This window comes from Pteropus medius, unplaced genomic scaffold, assembly GCF_902729225.1.
Source record: "Pteropus medius unplaced genomic scaffold, Ma_sr-lr_union100, whole genome shotgun sequence".
In the NCBI taxonomy this organism is placed as follows: domain Eukaryota; kingdom Metazoa; phylum Chordata; class Mammalia; order Chiroptera; family Pteropodidae; genus Pteropus; species Pteropus medius.
This window is the reverse complement of record NW_024351073.1, coordinates 11,586,692-11,608,822: the sequence shown is the minus strand read 5'-3', so window position 1 is coordinate 11,608,822 and position 22,131 is coordinate 11,586,692. Positions and strand designations below refer to the sequence as shown.

Sequence of the window (22,131 nt, the reverse complement as noted above, 5' to 3'; positions counted from 1 at the left end):
ACACACACACACACACAAATACATGTATAAAATATATATGTAAATATATATGTATGTGTATATGTGTATATGAAAAATCTTTCTGTGTAGGAGGGACATCAAAATGCAAAGGCCCCACCCGAAGAAGGGGCATGATGGAATTCTATATGATCAACCGGAAACCAGGATGGCTGAAGGGGTATGAGTCCCGGGAGAGCAGAAGAAGAGGAGTTTGGAGAGGGAACGCAGAATGGATGACAAAGAGGTCTTGACGAGTCTTGCAAAGTCTTTGGCTTTTAGACCAAGTGAGATGTTTGCCTAGAACAGTGACAAAATCTCACTTACTTGGGCTGAGAATAGGTTGAGGTAGGGCAGGCATGGCAACAAGGAGACTCGTCAACAGCCTCAGTCAGGATGAAGACTCTAGAAAATGCCAGCACAAACTCAAACTTATGAGTCACAGCAGACCTTTGACAAAATATGTTCAGTGAGGTGGTGAATGACTGGTAACCAAACATTTTTAGCTTCTGAACGTTGTAGGCAAGAATACACATCATGGATCATGAATATATTCATCATAAGTGGGCTATGAGAATGGGCAAGGAGGGAGAAAACAGGGGTATGCGGGAAGAAGGGTCGTTCTCCTAGCCAGCAGCCATATTAGATTTATTAGCTCTGTTGATGCTAAAGGATATGTTCTCATAGGCTGCAGAATTCGAAATGCCTTAGGATGAATGAGAATGTACAGAATCAGATGTTCTTTAGCCAAACCACTCCTGATTCTGATTAGAGAATGGATCACGCTTCTAAATCCTTGTCAGTTTTGACAGTGATAATCATGATTCACTTTAAATCTGCTAAAATGAACTTTTGGATACAGGTTAAATCTTACTCCTCTTCAGATCCCTGCACTAGAAAACTCTAGAACACAGGAGGCACTTACTCGTGGTGGTAGTATGATAGCTCTCAATATTTATGAGGCAAACAACATTGCTTCATGTATTTAAATTACAAAGAAATAAAATACGATTAGTGGGGGGGGGAACCCTAATGTAAGGTTTATATTTTACCCACACATTTTTAAAATAAAATCTTTACTTAGAATCATTCATTTTGCAAAACTCAGGAAAAAAAAAAAAAAAACAGAGATCCTCTGGTTCAATTCTTCATTTCAAAAAGAGAATTCTCAGACTAAATAAAGTTAAGCAACTTGCATATTTGACCTTAGTTATGGCACTTTCTAGGACACATGAAAATGTGAGGTGGCTTCAAAGAGGGCTGTGCTTATAATGCTAGATGTATAGAAAAGAAGAAAAAAAAATGGTATGCCTCTGCTAGAAATCAGTATTGTTCCACCTTTTCTTTGTGTCATACAGGAAGAAGATACAGAATTAGGAAATAGAGCTACTGGATCAGGGTAAGCCTCCAAGTGCTCATTTGCAGCCAGAACTAAGCCAGTGGTTCCTGAAGAGGCAAGAAGCCAGTCAGGCACATTTCCAATGTCGGGGTACTAGTTTTATTTAATAGTCTTGAACAGCCGGAGAGCACACAGCTAATGACCACTTGAGCATGAAAGTGTCTGATGATTGCATATAAAATATGACATTCAGTAAGGGAAAAGGTAATAACAATATACAACAGAACACATGTGCACTGAAAGTCCGAAACGTGTAAGTTCCATAACAAATTTTAAAAGAGAACTGTCATTGTAATGAGGATTCTTATAACAGAATGTTTTTTCATATCAGAAAGAATTTAAACGATAGGAGAAAATACCTCTTTTCAATCACCTCAAAGCTACGTGAATAAAAAATGATACAAAGTTAGCAACAGAGAATAAGAAAACCTCAAACACAGGTTTGTAGACCAGGCAGGAGTTTTTCAATAGCGTTTAAGCATCATCTGAACAAAAATTTATGAAATGAAACAATCCTCTGGTCATAGTATCACCTACTTTGCAGAAAAGGAAAGCTCTCAGAAACAAAGCAGAAAGCGATGCTGACTTCCAAATGCAATCGCAGGATGAGCTGTACTTTTAAATAACCACACACATGTTTTTAGGTATTTGTTTCATGGCATGTGTTCCCCCACCCATAACTGTCCAACTATATCAGTGATGAAAATGAAAAATGTATCACTCAAAACTAGTTTTTTGCATTTTGTGAACTGCACCTTATCTAGAGAGAAATGAAAGTTCTCTCTCTATTTTCCCTAAGAAATACATTTCTGTAATGTTTCTCCACTATCAAAGTATAACAGCAGATTGAAGGAAAAACAAGATATGCGGCAACGGTTTTTTTTTTTTTTTTTTGAGAGCTCACTAGGTGCTTTAAGGTAAAGTAGGGAACAAAAACTCACCCAGCAAAAAGCAGCCGCTTGTTGAGAAATGAACAACCTTCAGACCAGTAACAGGCCCATCTTTGCTTTGTTCCCTCCATAGCACTTATTACAATCAGCTACATGAAAAATTTTTGTTTAGATTTTTACTGTTTGATCCCCACTCTAGAATGAATATTCCATGAGGTACTAGATAGAGTCTAGTCTATTTTATATATAGATTTTTCCCCTATTACCTCAATCAATAGTTAAATAAATCTCTAAAAACATACCAAATATTGGTGAATGTTGTTTAATCAAATTGTGGGTAAACAACATAAACAAAGAGAGAGGAAAATATAATTATCTCTGAGAAATGTAAAGAAAGCTATAATAAGGTGACACAAGACTAGGCATGGCTGTTATGGAGGTACTGAGAATGTTCCTATGTTAGTATGTAAAATTGGCTATTTCCATATTAATCACCACACAAAGGTTTATTCTAAATTATTTCATTATATTCCTTGTCTCACCAACCACATCAAAAGTATTTTTTCTTTTTTAAAATAATCATTTTGTAATTTCATTTCTGAGATTCTAAATTCTCATGAACATAAAAACCAACCCTTCTAAATGCCCAATTTTTGATGAAAGCAAAATGAACTCAAGAGATATCGAGCATGCATTAAGCATTCCTTGATTGGTGAAAAGGGCCAGACTAAAATGCTCACTTTATCATGAATTTTTATGAACCGCAAATCTCAATGTTCTCACACAATGCAGTCTGCATTACCTCAAATATATAAAAACAACTAAACTATCATTAAAGAAATGGAGAAGCTTTGTATTGGAAGACCATAAAGATTAGAATCTTCAGTCTGGAAAGTCTGACATCTATTAAATCATGAAGAAGGTGAACAGTATGAAAGCCAAGCAAGCTATCCACAAACTTCAATTATTCTAGGTCTAAGGGCACCCTTTGAAGTTTAAGAGAGATAAATTTAGGATAAATAATGGGAAGTGCCATACTACTTTATTTATTAGGTAGAGTGCTCACGGAAGTAACACAGGCTGAAAATATAATGGGTTCATAAAAGGTTTAGATAAAAAACATACAATAAATCAATTCTAGACTATTAAAAGGAAGTGGCCCAATATAACATTAATACTGCTTTCATCTTTGTCAAACTACAGGGCTCCTCTTGCTCTTTAGTTACATTTGAACTGATCAAGCTTACAAATTTTCACACTGAAATTACAGAACCAGGTGTCTGAGTAACATGGGCTCAGTAGCAAGGACTGCTGTGGTGCAGTAGTCTAACATAAAGTACTCAGTTACTGTTGAATGAATGAGTCTCCTGTATCCAAGGTCAAATTTCCAAATGACCATTATGAAAATGTGATTAGATACACTGAACTCTGTCTGAGGGTACATTCTCTTCAAGTGTTGGCATAAAATCTCTACATTTAACTGCATTCTGTCTGATTTTGGAAAATACACACACACACACACACACACACACACAATTCACAAACATGGAAACATACCAAGGCTATTTCTCTACCAGATATGTACTCTAGATTGTGGTATACAAAAAGCTTTATTTTGAAGTAACTCAGTCTCTTGGTGTTAGAAATCTATAAAGTTTTCTTATATCATGAGGTCCATCACATTTTAAAATGTTAACCTTAGCTGCAAAATATCATCATTATCTATTATTCTCACTCAGTAATTACAATTTGCGACATTTTTACTAAAGCTAGAGAGATCATTTTAGATTCATCATGGGCTTTTATGTTGAATTGTGTTATCATTTCACATTTGCTGCTACATTGATATGGATTACTTATAGAATAATGTTACTGAAACACATATAAAATTAGATCTTGTATACCTTATTTGTAAAATAATAAACATTTGTGCTTAAAATACAACGCAAAAAGTAATAACTGCAAACAAAATTACAAAACTAATAGCATTTAAAATAATACTAATTGTATATAACAGATTCTTTTGTTTCACAAAAACCAAGTGGTTGATGAAGATGACCATGAAACTGAGAATTAAAATGGAAATACTTTAGATAAATACAGAGCAAAGTAAACTCTTGGTTCACTTTTCTCTGTGTGTCAAACTTTCAAATATTTCATATAATTCAGATATATACTTCCATCTCTGTTATTTTTTTTTTTCAGAAATCTCATAGGAGCATGAAAATGACAATAATCACAGTGGAAAAATGGGTTCTGAAATAACCTAAGTAATTTGTTACAAGATAGTTATTCCCCTTAAATATTTGATTACATTAAATATATTCATATTATCATTTGAAAACTCAGTTTTCAAAATTCACATAACCTGAATAAGCTGTGAGAAACCCCGACAAGGTTATGTCATAACCTCAACAAGGTTTTCTGTTAGTCAATTTTTAGAAAAATATAAAAACCTCTTATGTTTGAAGGCACATGGGGAAGAAATGTTATTGAATGTCCTCCTGGAAATAGTGATTTAGTTTATTAAAATTCAGTGAATAGTGTGTTCATATGTACATGTACTTGACATATGAATGGGTTAACTTATAATGATTAACAAGCTATTTTTAATTAAAAAGTTTTTTGAAAAATTAATCCACATTTATGACAATACTTTCTAACAGAATTATTTTTGTTCAATAAAAATGGTTCTCCAACTGTAAACATGTGACCCCCTTACCTCTGTAACCAGAGGTAACCACTGTGACTATTTTCTTATGTATACTTCAAAACTATTTTATGAACTTTGGAAAATATCATTATATGCTTTATCTTCCCAACTAGGAGCACTGAAAAATAATAAACTACTATATAATGCTAAGAGAATGACATGAAGCCCACTAAGAAATTTATGACAACTTTATAAGTTAGTAGTTGTTTTAGTGACTTTTCCTACCTAAAATGAAAATCTTTCCAGCATTCATAAATTTAGACCACTCAATTGTACATATTAATAAAACAGTACTTAAAATATGACACTGTTTTACTTTTATGTAAAAGTAAACCCTATTTATGTTTAGGCCAATTTTCTCTCACTAAAACAAACACAAACAAACAAACAAACAATAAAATAAAAGTCAATAATAAAGAGAAATTTTATAAAAAGTAAAATAAGAGTAGAAAAAATAGATCATGTGTTTTCTTCTCTCAGGAATAGATACATAATTTTATCTTGACTATAGGAAATTTATTCATTCAACAGTTATTGAGTACTCGTTATGAGTTATAAGTTAAGACTAGAGGGCAGGTACCATGTTTTCAGAGTTTGCATTCTGGCTTTTTTACATTCTACCTTTGTGACTTGTGAAAGTTAACTAACCTCTCTGTGCTTCAGTCCTCTCATTTGTAAAATGAAGACAATAATATTACCCATCCCCTTCAACATAATGATTAAAAGAAACACTAGCAGTTAATCACTCTGTATAGTGACTAGCACTTAGAAAGTTCTCAATAAATAAGTTATCTTTATTATGAGTATTATCAATATTTAATTATTTGCTTTAAAACATTTAAATAACAAAACATCTACAAATAATCACAATGACAGCTTCAACTATTATACTAAGAATATGTACTGTATACTATACTAGTACATTATATGTATTATCTCAGTTAATTATAAAAAAATAAATAAACTCATAAATTTGATATTGTTTGAGTTTTCACTTTACAGTGAGTAAAACTTCGACTGCTCTTATAGCATGGCAGTAATAACACCGGGATGGGAGTTTTACGACTTAATTTCTGCTTTGCATTTTGCCAATAATTGTCTATGAGACTAAGGACAAGTAATTTTCAAACCAAAGTTTGAAATAAATAACCACTAGTCACACAAATGAGCCTAAACTGAAGTAGAATTTATAGGCGAGGCAACCCTTGGTTGACCTCACAGATTGCAAGGAACTTGTCAGCTTACAATACCTTATTTTCATTTATTTATTTATTTATTTACTTACTTACTTATTTTACACCTACAGCACCTGGTCTTCCTAGGTGGTCTCCCATCCAAGTACTAACCAGGCCGGACCCTGCTTAGCTTCTGAGATCAGACAGGATCGGGCACATTGAGGGTGGATGGCCATAGACTGAAGTAGAATTTAAACAAAACCACTTGACACATCAAACATGCTAATTCATTAGTGTAACCATCAGTAGTCTTAATAGCTGTGGAACACCAGAACCCATCAGCAATCAGAAATGAGAGAAAATTACATTTCCATCAGTTTGAGAAGATGCTAGACAACACTCAGGTCATGAGGAACTATAAACGGAGTGAGGAAAATCAGACATTAAATGGAAACTCAAGGCATATATGTTCGAGAGCATACAAGAGAAAATGGCTAGGGATGAAGAATGGGCAGAATTTGACACATTTATGACCATAATTCCATTAGCACTCGCAGGTTGTCTTATTTTGGGGGAAACAATAGCTTTCAGTTGACTTGAGGCATTTGGGTTTATATTAACACCACCATTTGAGGCATGTAAAATGCCAAGAATAATGATTGATTCTTTTTTTTTAAGCTTATTTGTCTCATTGAGTTTAAGGTAAAGTAATACCTTCTTAAATAAATTTTAGAATAGTATCTCTTTTAAAAACTTTTTAATCATGTCTGACCCTTTCCTTAAACCAGTATTCAAGTTTCTTCGTAAATACAGTTTTCTCAGCATAAACCTAACTTGGTTTCTTAGTGACCAACCAAAACTCAATATACATCCCATCTTTGCTCACAGTGATACAAATTCTGGAATGCCTACCCTTCTATACATTTTATACATTCTCCAAGCCAAGGTCAAGTAACAATTTTATTAGCCCCATTACTTCAGTTTTCTGACTTACATTGATAATTCCTAGTATTTATTGATTTAGAGATATTTTAGCGCTTAATTGTATACCACTAAGCACTGCTTGTGCTATTTTGTTTCTCGGTATCATACAATATCATTTAGTTTTTCTATTATACATTCATCTTAGTGTATACCAAAGCACTGTACATAATATCTGCTTAAAACAATAAATTACCATAAAGCAAGAGTCAATTAAAAAAGAATCAAATAAAAACTTGTGTATTTCACAATGAGTAATGTCCCCTTCAACGTTCCTACTTTCAAGAATAAATACTTGTTATTTTTAATGTATTTCTTTCCCATTTAAAATTGATTTTAGAATCAGTTTATGAGCTCAGCCATAAAAACATCACAGTATTTTCTAGTTACAATTATTTATCTGGTGTGCACATTCAAGTCATCTAGCAAGAATTTTTAAAAATATATAGCCATACCATAACTCCAAAAATTCTGATGCAGTAGGTCTAGGGTGGGGCCAGTTGCACATATTAAATGAAAAAGACAACCAATCGATCAAGTCAAGGAAAAAAAAAACGCACTTTGGTTTATACTTCTAAAAAGAAAACTGCTTTGAATTAAAGAAAAGTTAGAGAACATTGTCCAGTGAAAAAAAAACACTTTTAATAAGTTATTTAATCTCTCAATTACTCTGTGTAGCATTTTATCTGTAAAACGTAAACCATAATACATACATATATATATATATATATATATATATATATATATATATATATATATATATGTTCTACTTATCTGATGCATGAATTTCTTTATTACATATTTGCTACTAAGTGAGAGTTACTGAGTTAAGTTTTGGGGTTGGAGATAAAAATCAAAGTGACGTTGGTTTCAAGAAACTAATCATATATCGGGCATATATAAGAAAAAAAATACCTTAAAGCAGGTGTTTTTCTAAGTATAGTTTCATTTAATCCTTAGTTTTAAGAGTAGCCACATTGTTATACCATATTCCAGACAAGGAAACTGAGGTTTAGCTATATCAAGTACCTTGGCCAAAACTTCCAAGCTTCTTGGTGGCAAAGGTAAAAGATCTGCCCAAATGGGGAGTGAAAATAATTTATCATTATGTAGTAGTATCTCTCAAAATGGACTTGTGCAGGGAAATTTTTGAGCTAGTGAATAAAACAAAGAGTCACAGCTTTAAGGGTTTAACTTTAATCTCATCTCTGAAGGAAGCTGTTTTAGACTCTAATATTGGCATATGCCCTTATCTTTAACCTCTTAGTAGCCTATGTTTATACTCTTCCTTACAATTATCAGACTTTACTATAATTTGTTTTGATTGTCCTCTGGAAAACATGGGGCATTAGAGATTTGGAAACTTGAATACGACTTATTTTCCATCACATCCTGGTGCCTAACATACCGCTTTCTCCATATGGAGAATCAATAAATATTATTGAATGAATAATTATACAAAAAATGAATTAAGAAAAATGTATTATAGGAAAGTTTAGAAGAGAAAAAGAGAAGGTGAGCTAGGAGGACTTTGGATTTGCAGAGCCAAACTTGTTTTATTAGTTTTATATTTTAATAACCTATGAAATATACTCACCTTTCAAGTCCCCCTTCATCTTCCCTAGGATTAAATTGTCATGTTCCTCAAGTGCATTCCCCTAAAACTTCACTCATCCTATAAGCAAAGTGATTTAAGTGATTTAAGTGATTTAAAATGTATTTTTGCTTTAAACGTTGCTCTTTCCTACTATATTTTCATCTCTTTGAGGAAAAGACCATAACTGTTTTCCAAGTTCCTAGTAAATTCTATAATATATATTAAGAATATTAAAATATGGTTGAACTACAAAGGGAATACATCATTTGAACCTCTTCTATAGTATTGAATTGGAATCAAAGAACAATTTTATAGTTTTTATAGAGTTAGAATTGAAAGAATTTGTCAAATAATCATATTTGAAGGAAAAAGAGTTATTAATATTTATAGATGATGCATTTTTAGCCCTAGGTCTTTTAAAAAAAAATAGTAAGGTTTAAAAATGGTTTCAGGATGATGGTTGATGATGAAACTCTCCCTTATCACTTGAAGTTATATAGTCTTGGGTAAACAGGTATGCTATGTTTTAGATTAAAATCGAGAAGTAACTAGAACTTTCTAGCTAAAAGTATCTTCGGTTGTCTCTTGGTTTTTACTCACCAGGGAACGTAGTTTCATGTTTCTTTCTACATTTATGATTACACATTTACTATTCATTAGCAAAAAAACTGCGACCTAAGCAATAACATTAAATGTGAATATTACACCATCAGAAGATTTTATCTATATTTTAAACATTTCTAAACTCTTAAATATTCCATTTCAATTTCTGGTTCCCTTTTGGAGTTGAAATAAATATTTTATATATTTATTCGAAATAATAAACCATATGCGGCACAGAAAAAATACTAGCAGTCTTTTGAGAATAAAAGCAAATCAATAGTAATATCTCTTAGAATAGAAGCACTTTTGTTGATAGAGGGAACATGGTTTAATGGGAAGCAAAGTAATCTTTGTTTTCAGTCAGACTATTGGGCTGTGCATGAGAAATGACATGCTCTGGCCACTTGTTTTATATTAAAAGATAGCCTGGCATGTTCAAAAGAGAGAAAATTATTTGCTTTATAAAGATGAACAACTTATGGCTTTAACACATAACATTGTCATAATATTTTCTGTAATTTTACAAATTTGTCTTCAGTTCCCATTGAGAAGTATTTTCTTAATTAAAGTTAATCATCCCAGTGCCCAAAAAGAGAGGTAGTTCAGGAGCTGTTCACATTGTGTGGTCTGTCAGTGTGACTAAGTGAGCCCATGTCCAACTTTGGAAATGAAGTCTTACCCATGTTTTGATGATGATGATGATAATGATGATAATGATAAATGATCATACTTTAAGATGGTAACATAAATGTGTCCAGATAAAGAAATAAATAAATATACATAGTTGTAAATATAGTTGTAGATACAGAAATAAATTAGAGGAAATTTTTTTGCTCATCTTTTGCTTTTGGCAATGTACAAAAAAAATGCATTCCGATCAAATTTCTTTATTATTACCTTCAAATGATAAGCAATGAGGAATAAGTTCACATAAGAAATCAATAGCTGTTCCAGATTTAAAAGTCTAAAAGCATTTATTTCTGGTTCCTAGGAAATAATTGTATTGTTTTGTTTTGAAGTGCAGTTATTTCCTTGTAAAACTACAAGAGAAGCAGTAAGTATGGGTTCTGCTCTCCTGTAAGTGTGTTGTTAGGTTACAAAAAACTTAGTAAAAGAGGCCTGATGTTTGGTGACTATGTCTATTATACAAAGCGAATTATATTATTCTAGTATTTATGGAAAAATTAAAGCAAACAAACTTGTCTTTCTGACTCTCAATGAGCTCACTGACAAACACATTTAATGACCAGGGGTTGCTGTTCTTTGCTTTTTTAGCAGGCTCTATATTTACATTTAAATTTTCCAAAATGCAAAAATAAAAACTATGCAGACCCGGGTTTCTTTTCCCTGCATACAAGAGGATGTTGAAAGGCATTTTGCTTAGAGAAAGTTAAACATTTAAGGAGTCATTAGAGTTGATTTGCAGCTGCACAGTAAAAATATTTTTTTTAGTTTAAAAATTATATCTTGTCCAAAGTGTTTAAAATATTTTGCTTAGATTTTTGCAAAACATTTTTTAATTCATATCAACATGTAAAAACTAAATTGAATCAATTTAAACGTAATCTATTCTTAATGTCATTTTATAGCCTTTAACATAACTTCACATTTGTTTGAATCCTTCCAAGTGCAATCAATGTCCACTTGGAAAGAATCTGAAGCCACAGAGGATTCTCTAATATTCTATGATACGACCACAAGGTGGCTCCAAACACCTATATATGTTGTTTTACCTCTTGACAACTTAATAGAATTTTACTAGAAATATTAGCAGCAATTTACCTATAAATGGGAACATACTTCAAAAATATAAACTCATTTCAACATTCTGATTAAGCTTTGAAGTACAATTTACATTATTTTAAAATGCGGACATTCAAAACAACACATTAAATGGTCAACTACCTTGAAGAATTTGAAGGATTTTGAAAGGAAATAATTAGTCTGCATAATTAATTATTCAACATTTATTTTGTTTAGGTTCTTCCAAATTAATTTCATATCTTTTTTATAATTTTATTTTTACTTGATTTCAACTAAATAAGAAAATATTTGCAAGTTAATAAAATTTTTCTCTAGCATAATTAAAGAATTTTAAAACTAAAGACAAAGTATGTCTTATTTTTAGAACTTGGAAAGCCTAATTCTACTTTTAGAAAATAAATTCAAGTATAAAATATTAACAGAATATTTTAAAATACCATCTCAGTCAGCCATAAATCATTTAACCAAATATTATCGTGGAACCATAAAAACAAAATGAATGTTATTAAATGATTATAGTATTTAATAAAAATGATAGAGACTCTGACTTTGATAAAATAATAAATAATTAAATATATAATAAATGTTAATATATAGTTATAATAACAATAAGAATTGTCATTACTATGTTCACAAAATTATATCTGTTGGCTAGGTTTAGTGGTCTTTTATTATGGCTCACTTCACCTATACATATGGGCAGATAGGATAAAGTGCAACGTATATTCTTTAGATATGTGAGCTTCTAAAATAAATATATTAGTCCTGAATTATAAATAAAACTGAAAGAAAAGTAAGTTTAAATTTTAAAAATAAAGTTTTTAAAAGAAAAGTATTTATGAACTCACAGCAATTTTATGACCTTACTGTTTTGGTTTGTTTATAGAATTCACAGAATTCATTCCCGATACTTTATTACCTTATAAGTAGAGCCACAAAATGAAAGAAAAAACACAGAAACCGTAATTTTAAATTGATTTTCCCATCTCCTTGAATGTGAAGAATGAAAAGAATGAATTATCTAACTAAAACCTGTTAAAATTTTCACATTTTGCCACAGGTTATATGTCTTCATCAGACGGTTTCCGGGACCCAGTAAAAGAAAGTGGTAGCCCACTGACCTTTCAGCTTGTAATACAGACTACAGAATTATTCCTGAGATTTATAGGTACCCAAACTTTAATGGGATTATTTCTGTAATGTACTGCCTCTGTTCATCATTCTTGTTCTAATTCTCATTACTCTGACCTCAAGAAGGAGAATCTGTGAAAGGAACCATTACTGCAGTATATTCAGAATGGTTCATGTCTCACCTGAGTGAGTTTATGTGGTTTATGAAACTCAAAACAGTTAGTCTCCGTCTTTCTAATGCTTTCTCCCTCCTCTTGTCTTTTTTGGGTCCTTCATGTCATTTTCAAACTTTATATCTATTAATTCCCTAGCTCATGCAATTACTCAGAGTCTGAGAATGTCATTTAAGTTCTCGGGTTCCATTCTCTCTTAATGCAACTGACATTTTCACAAACATTAGAGAATGGATATATTCATTACAATTATATATTAGGCCCTTTGTAGTTACAATCATAGATTGTATAAGCTCATTCTAAGGATAACAATAGACAAACTGACTGCGTCCTTGGAAATTATATGGCTCTAACTCCTATTTTCACAAACTAAAAAAAAAAAAAATTGGAATGGCAAATTGATGATGTTAATAGTAGAATTAGTGACAGACTTAAAACAACAAGGATTTCTCATTTCAACTCAAGCACAAAATGATCATTACATGATACAAGTTAAATTTTCAAAAATTTTAAAGTGCTAGCTAGCCAAAGCCATATCATATGCTATGGCTAAAAACATGCACACACTCAATATTAATGAAAAGTCATAGGTCACATGAATTTACATATAGTTATAATAATACCAATAAAATAATAGGTAACAATAATAATAACATGTAGCACTAGAACACCTATTCTGTGAAAGGCATTATTAGCTCTTTATGATTATTGTTTCTTTTAATTATGACAATTGCACTATTATGTAAGTACAATTGTTAACCCATTTTACAGATGAAAAACGACAAGGAATGTTAAATACGAAACATATTTAATATTGAATATATGATATGTGACACAGATTTTAAACGAACAGCTTGGTACCATGGTCCATGCTTTTAGCCATCAAAGAAATTCTAAGACAATCTTATCAATCCTGCCATTATAAGAAAGGCAATCTCAGTGTTTTGGACATGCAGCCTTATCACTGTAGTTTCCCAATTAAACATAACCTTCATCAGGTATCCTCACTAAAATAGAATATTATATGGGAAAAACTTTTTCACAGAGTGACCAAATTTGAAACTGAATGGCTTCTGAGGTGTGAGTATTTTAATTGCTTGTGGGAATGTGGAAGCTTCTGTTCAAAACAATTTTTAGCAATAGAATTTTGGAGTCTACTTGGTCTACAGAAATACACTTTTTGTTTAGGCTTCTTGTCTAGAAGGGAATATTCGTCTCGAATTTGAGCCCTTGCTGCAAGATGACAATTGGCTGTTGCATATGTAAAGTGTGACACAGATCACCAACCAAGATGGCTGCTCCCACCTGACACAGAATTAACTCACAGGAGTCCATGAATGAATCTGTATCTTGAACTAATCTGCTAACTTATTCTGATATTTTCTTGAAAGATGTCATGTGGCTTTGAATATAATAATACAACTTAAAAAAAATAGATGAAATTAGTGCCCCATATTATTATTCCAAAAGTACCTAATACTCATCCTTCTTACATTTATCAAAACAGAAATATAATAACAAGTCATGTGATTATTTTTAGTGCCTCACTGTAGCCTCACTGTAGCAGAGGTTCTGTTTTTTCTCTCTCCATGTGTGTTATCTCTGGATGCTTGCAGACTGTCTGGCTTATGATAGGCCTTAAAGAATACATGTGAACAGAGGAATGAAAGAATGAATAAATGAATGAAACAAGACACTGTGAGGTCCCTTCAGTAGTTTCCATAATAGAAAATTAAAACTGAAGACTCTGTTGTATGGAGAAATTAGGTGACTGACCAATGATATTCTGCTAATCGAATTTACTACTATTCTATGAAAATTAAAATTAAAATTTAGTAGTATTAATATTTTATTATAAATCATGATATTTAATTGTGATTATCTCACATTAGAACTACCTCTCCTCAAGCACAAAATTTGTATTGGAGTCACCCTTATATCTCTGGGTGTGGTGCGAAGGGAATGGTTCATATAGACTTTTCCCAAAATGAATGAAGTTAATTAAAAGCTGAGAAAAAATTGAGCAAGTTATTGTTTAGATTAGAGGAGACCATTCAAATTAATAAAGAAAAATGCAAAAGAAAAACATGACACATATAAAAGAATAAAGAGCTATAATAGCCTAAAATCAAAAGACAGTTAATGATTGTGAATTTTGCATTATCATTGTAGTAGCCTGACATCACTATTAAAAATTGAAAATTTCCATAAGGATATTTTAAGGACAGTAAGTTATAGGCAACATCTTAGTTAGTTTCTAGAAAGAACAAGGCTCTTTTCATCCATACTTTTTTTTTTTTTATCTTGGGTCTACCTAGAAACAGGTTTGATGCAGCCTCTACTAATAAAGTGAAGTGAACTGATGTTTTTGCTCTGAAGTTAACATTATGGCTACCATTTCTTTAACTTCACATCTCGACTGGGCTGGATGTACACCTAACAATGATGATGAGTCTTTGTGCTAAAAAAGAAAACATGTTTTTCTGTTATTTCGTTCAGATTTCATACTCTATGCAAAGGATAATCCAACTACAAGAAAGAAAAAACTAAGAAAAATTATTTCTCTTAACTTAGATTTTAAAGATATTTAATTTCTATTGAAAATAAATACTTGGATCTATTCCCAAGAGACTGAAGTTCTACAAATTAATAATAAAAAAAATTATGTAGAATTGCACAGTATTTAATGTTGAAAAATTAAGGTACACATTTCTAAAAGGGAAAGTAGCTAGAAGAGATTCTTTGAAAAATATGTTCTCATTTTTTATTTTATCGATCTAAAAAGCTTTATATCAGTAGGAAAAATTAAATCACTTATTTAGTATAGAAACATATAGAAAAATCTCCACTCTTCACTCCAGCATGGGGGTGGGGGGGGCGGGGCCCGGGGCAGGGACAGAAGAGAAGAGAAAGGAAAAGAAGAGTGTTTCTACATACATGCCTGTACTTAGCATTTTAAACAAACCTCCAAAAGAGTAACCAAGCCTTAGTGAAGGGAGTGGATATAGACAGAAAGACTTTCCATAGGTTCTTATTCATGGAGAAAGGATTTTATTCAAGTCTGGGGACCTAGATGCAGACAGATAAATCTTCATGGTGGTTTTCACTCTCCAGAGACCATATATTGAAAAGTCATTTAGGTGACAAAATAAGGTTCAACACTACAGAGAAGGAATAATTCCCAACTTTATGAAGAACTCAAAAAAAAAAAAAGGAGGAAAAATATTTTCACTTAACTAGGCTGTTACTAGACTACTAAATTTCTGCTTATTTGATTAAATAAGTTGACACACACATTGTTTTAACCCAATGGCTTGTTTGATGCCATTGCTAAAGTAAACAAATGTTGGTGTTAAAAAAACACGCGATTTATATTCTTTATTTGATTAGCAATAAATTCAAACCAATGAATTAGAGGTAGTAAAAATTTAATATTTTAGTTTATTTAAAGCAAATATTTTTAAAAATTAAGGAATATCCTTTATATGTGGAAGATTTACATGGTAAACACAAAACCATTAAAGTCTCTCAGTTTAAATATTTTAAAATCTACGTAAATATGAGACTCACAATTTAAAGATGATGCTTAGAAGTCAAATGATCCAGAAACATTATGGTACTTCATCTAAATTTGAAGTCTTGATTCAAAAATTATGAAAACATTCATTACTTTTAAAAATCCCAGAAGTTACCATAGTTTTCAAATGGAGTTGGTTTAACTTGACATTATTGGAAGTAGAGTGACATGAAAAAGGAGTATCTATCAGTCACATTTAAAAAACATATTAGCATATGCAAAAAAAGTACTCAATAACATAGGCAAGTATGTTGATTGCCTTTGATCTGTTCATATAACTATGCCAAATTTCAACTTCAATTTTTGCATTTATAAGTACTATGTGAACATTGCAGAGAATTACCAGAATAACATGTTAAAACATTTACTTTATTCAGTTTATTGATTATTTTAATTTCCCATACTTTTTGCTTAACTTGATTAAAATTAGTTTACATTTTCCCATTTTTCAACTGGAAATGACAGGGAAGAATAGCAGTTTTTCATTCTACAATATCTAGAATAGACATTTGCTCATTATATATCAGTTTATATTTTTAGGTTATAAACTGGTAATGTTTGTATCTTTCAAAAAAAGAAGATACCACATGTCTAATGAAAGACTTTTTGAAAACGTGCAATTTAGGTTTAATTTCTCTTTGAAATGAGAGCTCCGTCAAACTATTTCAATATTCTCTGTTACAGTAAATCAACAAAGATTCCCAATCAATTACTAATGTACTGAGTATAATAACTCACATCTATGCATTCTACATCCTGATACTTTGGAGAAGTTATTTCATTATAAATGCTGAATTTCCCATTATTGCTTGATAGTACAATAAACTACATTGGTGCCAATTTCAAATCTTTAAAAGCCTAAGTGTTATAATATCTATAAGAATTGCTCCTATTTTAAAGGACATGCTCTAGCCAACTGAACTGTCATATACTTTATGCTATAATGCAAAGGATAATACAATGAATCCAATGTATAATGCGGCAGATGATAGAATACTGGCCATAAAAACTATAAGATTTTCAGAAATATTATTTCACATAGGGTAATATTTTTAAGAAGCACATGGGAAACTCAATCAAGGACTCATAATAGTCATAAACGGAGGGGAGGAGAGATGGAGAGGATGAGAGAGGGAGAAGGAGGGAGGGAAGGTAGGAGGAAGAGCCAGAGAGATTGGGATCATCAGGGCTCTGAAAGTGTTGAGACATGTTATTCAATGATGAATTCCCTATTGTGAAACAATGTTGTATTATACTTCATAGCCTATAGCTTAATCATGTCCCGAAACAAAAATGTTATTTAACTTTAATTTATATTTCCGCATCATACAGAGTATTTAGAATCAAGACTGCTTTCTAAAAAGGGCGGGGGGGCGCAGATGAAAATCAAGATCACAAGGTTTGGTAAAGTGCTTTTTTAATGTTACTGACAAACTCTCTAAGGACATGTATCCCTCTACTAAAGAAGATTTTTTAAATGAAGGAATTTCATCCTCCCACAGGCAGTCGTTATTTTCAAGGAACGTCACATTTATTTCTTAAAATGAGGTAAAATGCAATTTTATTTCATTCATACTCAATTTTCAGCTTTCCCTTTCTTTAAACCCACCATATTTATGTACAGAGCATCATATACATTGTGATAAAGAAATAAAAATATAAAGACATTGATGAGAGCAAAGCACCGTTTTAAAAAAAATCAAGTTACTATTTTTTGTGATTAGTTGGATTAATAACAGTTAAGCAAAAGTTATATCAAAACATTCATTTTAAAACTGTCTGACTGTTTTAATGGATCAATGCTAACATTACATTAAGGATAATGCATTCCCAGAAATCTGCAACTTTAATGTGATAGATATGATTTTTTACAATGTTTGCCTCTTAAGTTAGTTGGATTGAGTAAGTGACAAAGAAGGTTTTTGGCAAAGACAAAAATGGCCTCATTTGCTTTAGATACCCTTACAAAAGACAACGCAAATGGATTTTAAAAGGGCTCAAGGTCTTATATGAAAATGTCAAGTAAGGTGAGGCTGCTGTATGTAGGGCAAAGAAGGAAGAAAAGGACAGAGGTGACTCTGAGCTGATACTGCTATCTTAGAAAACAGGCACTCCTGAAATTTTCTCTTTCTTACGTGTGATAAAAAAAATCTGCAATGTTGAGTGTTGAACTTATGGGATGCAATAGCAGGGAATGTTATATCAGTGCTCTGTGAACCTAATCCAAATGCTTTAACCAGAAAAAAAGACAGATTTTAAAATGTTTTAGTCCAGGACTTTTTCTTCTATCTGCATATTTCATGTTATTGTAAATATGATTAAAACAAAATTTTCTTGATGAACTCTTTGGTCTGGGTAAAGTATCAAGAAAAGGAAAACTATCTTAACTTTCATTTCTCAAAGATGTGTTCCTAATGCTATTCCTTGGACTGATTCATTTTCCAAAATATTCATATAAGGGACCATATACGCTTAGTACCATGCTTTATCAGCGTCACCATGGCTCAGTATAAGCCTAACAAAAATGAAGGTATCTTTCTTGCTACCTGATTTTTAACTCCAGTCTATTTCAGACATGATTGTAAAATATAATATGGTTAATAAAGTGACTTTTCTAAAACCCTACACAGATAATATTTTAGGTTAATCAAAAGTAGAGTTTTCAAACATAGATCTGAAATTTGGAGATCAAATGTTTGCATCAAATTACTTATTGGTAACATAATCTTTATTTTTCTGCTTATTCTTTGTCACTTTGTACCATTGTTTTACAAGCACTTCTTACTTGGCAACAATATTAGAATGTAATTTGCATAGCAAAAATAAGAACATATAATGGCTAATGCTTTTGAAACTCAAGGGCTAGACTAGAGGTATTTGGGTTTACAGCTGTGATTTGTATTAAGTGCTTGCTACGCAATACTAATACTGATAATAACATGACAAAAATACAGTTCACTTTGCTGCTGAATAAGCATCATCGGAACTACTGCTCCTGTGCTGCAGCCTAGCGGAATGATTTGGTATGAAAATGACATATTCCAGGACACGGTGTTATCGCTTGCTGCAAAGTAGGTTAAGAAACAGAAGAAATAAGTCATATGTACAGAAATCCCACAGATAATATATACTCTGCCCCAGCTACTTGTTTATACAAGAAATTAAGTGAAGATCAAGAAATGCACCCTAGAATCTTAACAGAGTTCACATATTTTGGAATTAATCTTTGCAGTTTCTAATATTCTCTTTTTCAACAACAAAAATCATACCTCCTTCAGATTACATTTTCTTAGTAATGTGTCTGAAATGTATATATCTCTAGATAGAAAAACAATTTTCTATTCCTTGTTTTTAAAAGAAAATCCAAGTGCAGGCAAAAAAATATATATTATAGTGTAATATTAAATTGAATACCTGTATATAACTGTTCTTGTCAATAAACAGCTACTTTTTTATAAACATCTAGGACTATTACCTGAAGCACTGCTCAGGTACCAGGCAATTTAACCACCTCACATATATGCATTAGCATGTGGATGTCATACGGATTATATGATGCTTCCCGATTTCCCTATTTTTTTTTTCATCTAAGTGAATGGAATTCTATCTTTGATTGGAGCCGGGAAGGCATATCCAATCACCAGGGAAGTCAGTTTGTTAGCAGAAAGTATTTGAAACCAATGAAGTATCTAATTTAATGAAAGTAGACATTGACTCATACTTTAAAAACACAGCCAAAAAAAAAAAAAGTAAAAGCAAATGAAAGAAGCATTTCTTTATGCTTTTGTCATCACAATGGATTTGTATTTGATGTGTCCCTAAGCCACAGACACACTCTGCTTATATTTGTTCACTCTCCAATCCAGTCACCCTCTCCACTCCAATAAACCACTATTTCCTTATACACTGCACATTAAATACATATATGCCAGGTTACTTACATTGCAGAGAAGGGGAGCAAGGCAGATTATCTATGCAATTTATCATTTACCTATTTCTCTATGACATAACCTTTTCCTTTTTTCTTTATCACTTTAACTAAACATGAACCTAGAGCTCTTGTCAATGACATAATGTTTTCATGAAAGTTCTACTAATTAAAAATCCTCACCATACCAGACCTAAAAAATGAGCACACTCTTGCCAAGTGTTATTCACCACAGAGACGCTCTTGTGGCTACATTTTAAGGAATGATAGAGAGGGGTGTGTAGGGAGAAAGTCTATATATGCATTGATGTAAAACAGTTGTCAGCTTCGGGGGGGACAGATTGTTTTTAATATAGATCCTTTAAGGAAAAAGAAAAAGAAAAAAAAGAATGCATCTCCAAACAGCTGAGAGTAATTGATGCGTAGTTTTGGATAACAGAAGCTTTTACTGGAATGACAAACCACAATTCTAAGAAATAGATCTGGTTTTCTTGGAAGCAAAAGATGATAGGGCAGTGTTTAAATGATGTTTGTCTTTGATTGCACCTGTAGACCCCCCTTTTTAATGATAAGGAGATGGTAGGTTTTTATTGCAAGGGCATAAAAACACTTTCAGACTCCTGCTTTTGCCCATACTTACAGTGCCATCAATAGTTACTTGTTGGGAACATGCATTTAGACTTGCAATGTGCTGCATTAATTTAACACCACATAAAATATGGATTTTATTGCAGCAGAGACAATAAATGCTGCAACTGCTGACTATGTGAATTTAATCCCCCCCCTTCATTCTTCCCTCTTCATACTTCTGACTCAGACATAAAAAAATATGAATATGGGAATGATGCCTATTCTATTTCTGATAAACGCCAATCTATTTTATTTATGTAGATACTTAGTGACCATTGACTATTTCAAGGAATCTGTCTTCTGCCTATCATTTCTTTTTATATTAAACTCACAATGAACTATGATTATGAATAAGCGCAGAGTGTATCCATTCACATGGAATGCAAAGTGATGTTAGATGATGCTAGAGTTCACAGCAACAATGTTATCTCTTAAACTGATTTTTAAAATAAAGATGAGAAAGTATGAGCGTGACAAATTTCACTCCATAATATATTTTTAGCATCTGTTCAGAGTGAATGAATTCATAAACTCTAATATCATGACCCACTGTTGAGCAAAATATATAATTTATCCAGTTTTACATTACCTCTGTAGATATTCAAAACAGTTGTTTCTAGAATCAAATATATAGAGTTTTATGCTTATTAATTTATTTATGTAGTAAAGATAATTATTTGGAAATAACTGCTAAACACAACTTTAAAGCAAACATTTTCTCCCGGAGGGAAAAAATATAAAAGACCTTAAGAGAGTTTTGAGAGAGAGAGAGACAGAGAGACAGAGAGAGAAATGAAGTCTTCCTACCTTTTTTAAAAATCAGCTTCTGGATAACGGAAGTTGGTTCCAGTCAAAAGAACCCTGGAGAAATTGTCACTATGTCTCCTTTTTGTTTGTTTTCGGCTGTTATTTTCTATCGCTGATTCTACTTCAATCTAACTCAAGCTTTCTCTCAGCATCACTTTTAACTCTGGACGGCAGGGAACCGAAGAAAACGGAGTGGGGGGTGGGGGGTGAGCTCTCTGATTGGCTTTCATTCAGTGCTCCTGATTAAGGGCCGAAAAAAAAAGGGTGCGGGGCGGGGGAAGAGAGCGGGGGCAAAAGCCTTTCCTCACAAGCAGAGAAAGGTTCTGCTGATAGAGCTGCAGCACTCGCCATGGGAAGGTTGGAGACTGGGGAAGCGCTGGCTTTTGCAAGCACACAGCGATTTGCAAGTGAATGCGAGGGGAGGGCGCATCCGAGAGGAGGGCTTTGGATGAAAGGCGTCCCCTCCCCCCGGGGCAGAAAGACTCTCTGTTTGAAGGCTAAGGTAATCAGACCAATCTAATCCGGCTGTGTCCGTAACACAATCTCAGGAACGGGACTGCTTCTTGCAATTCTTTTTAAATAGATAGTTCTTCTTCTGACATATATATTTCTGCACCATCCTCACGCCAGACGACCGAACTACAGGTATTAACGGAATGCCAAGTCAAATTGCAACCAGATCTGACACGTTACCAGCGTGATTTTTTGTTGCGGATTAAAATTTTTATCTTTGCTCTCGGTGAACTTTCTTTTCTTGATTCTCCAA

The 22,131-nt window shown here is 32.4% G+C and overlaps 1 protein-coding gene and 1 pseudogene across 1 annotated transcript in view; both read right to left on the bottom strand.

The window, feature by feature from the left end:
* The window catches only part of LOC120586237 (cadherin-10), a 135,056-nt gene extending 113,282 nt beyond the window's left edge, over window positions 1-21,774 (bottom strand). Inside the window, exon 1 of the mRNA XM_039842740.1 lies at window positions 21,366-21,774. The gene's annotated coding sequence lies outside the window, so the exon portion shown is untranslated. The remainder of the gene's footprint in view (window positions 1-21,365) is intronic.
* Window positions 6,297-6,414, bottom strand: LOC120586424 (uncharacterized; annotated as a pseudogene).
* Window positions 21,775-22,131: the final 357 nt, after the last annotated feature.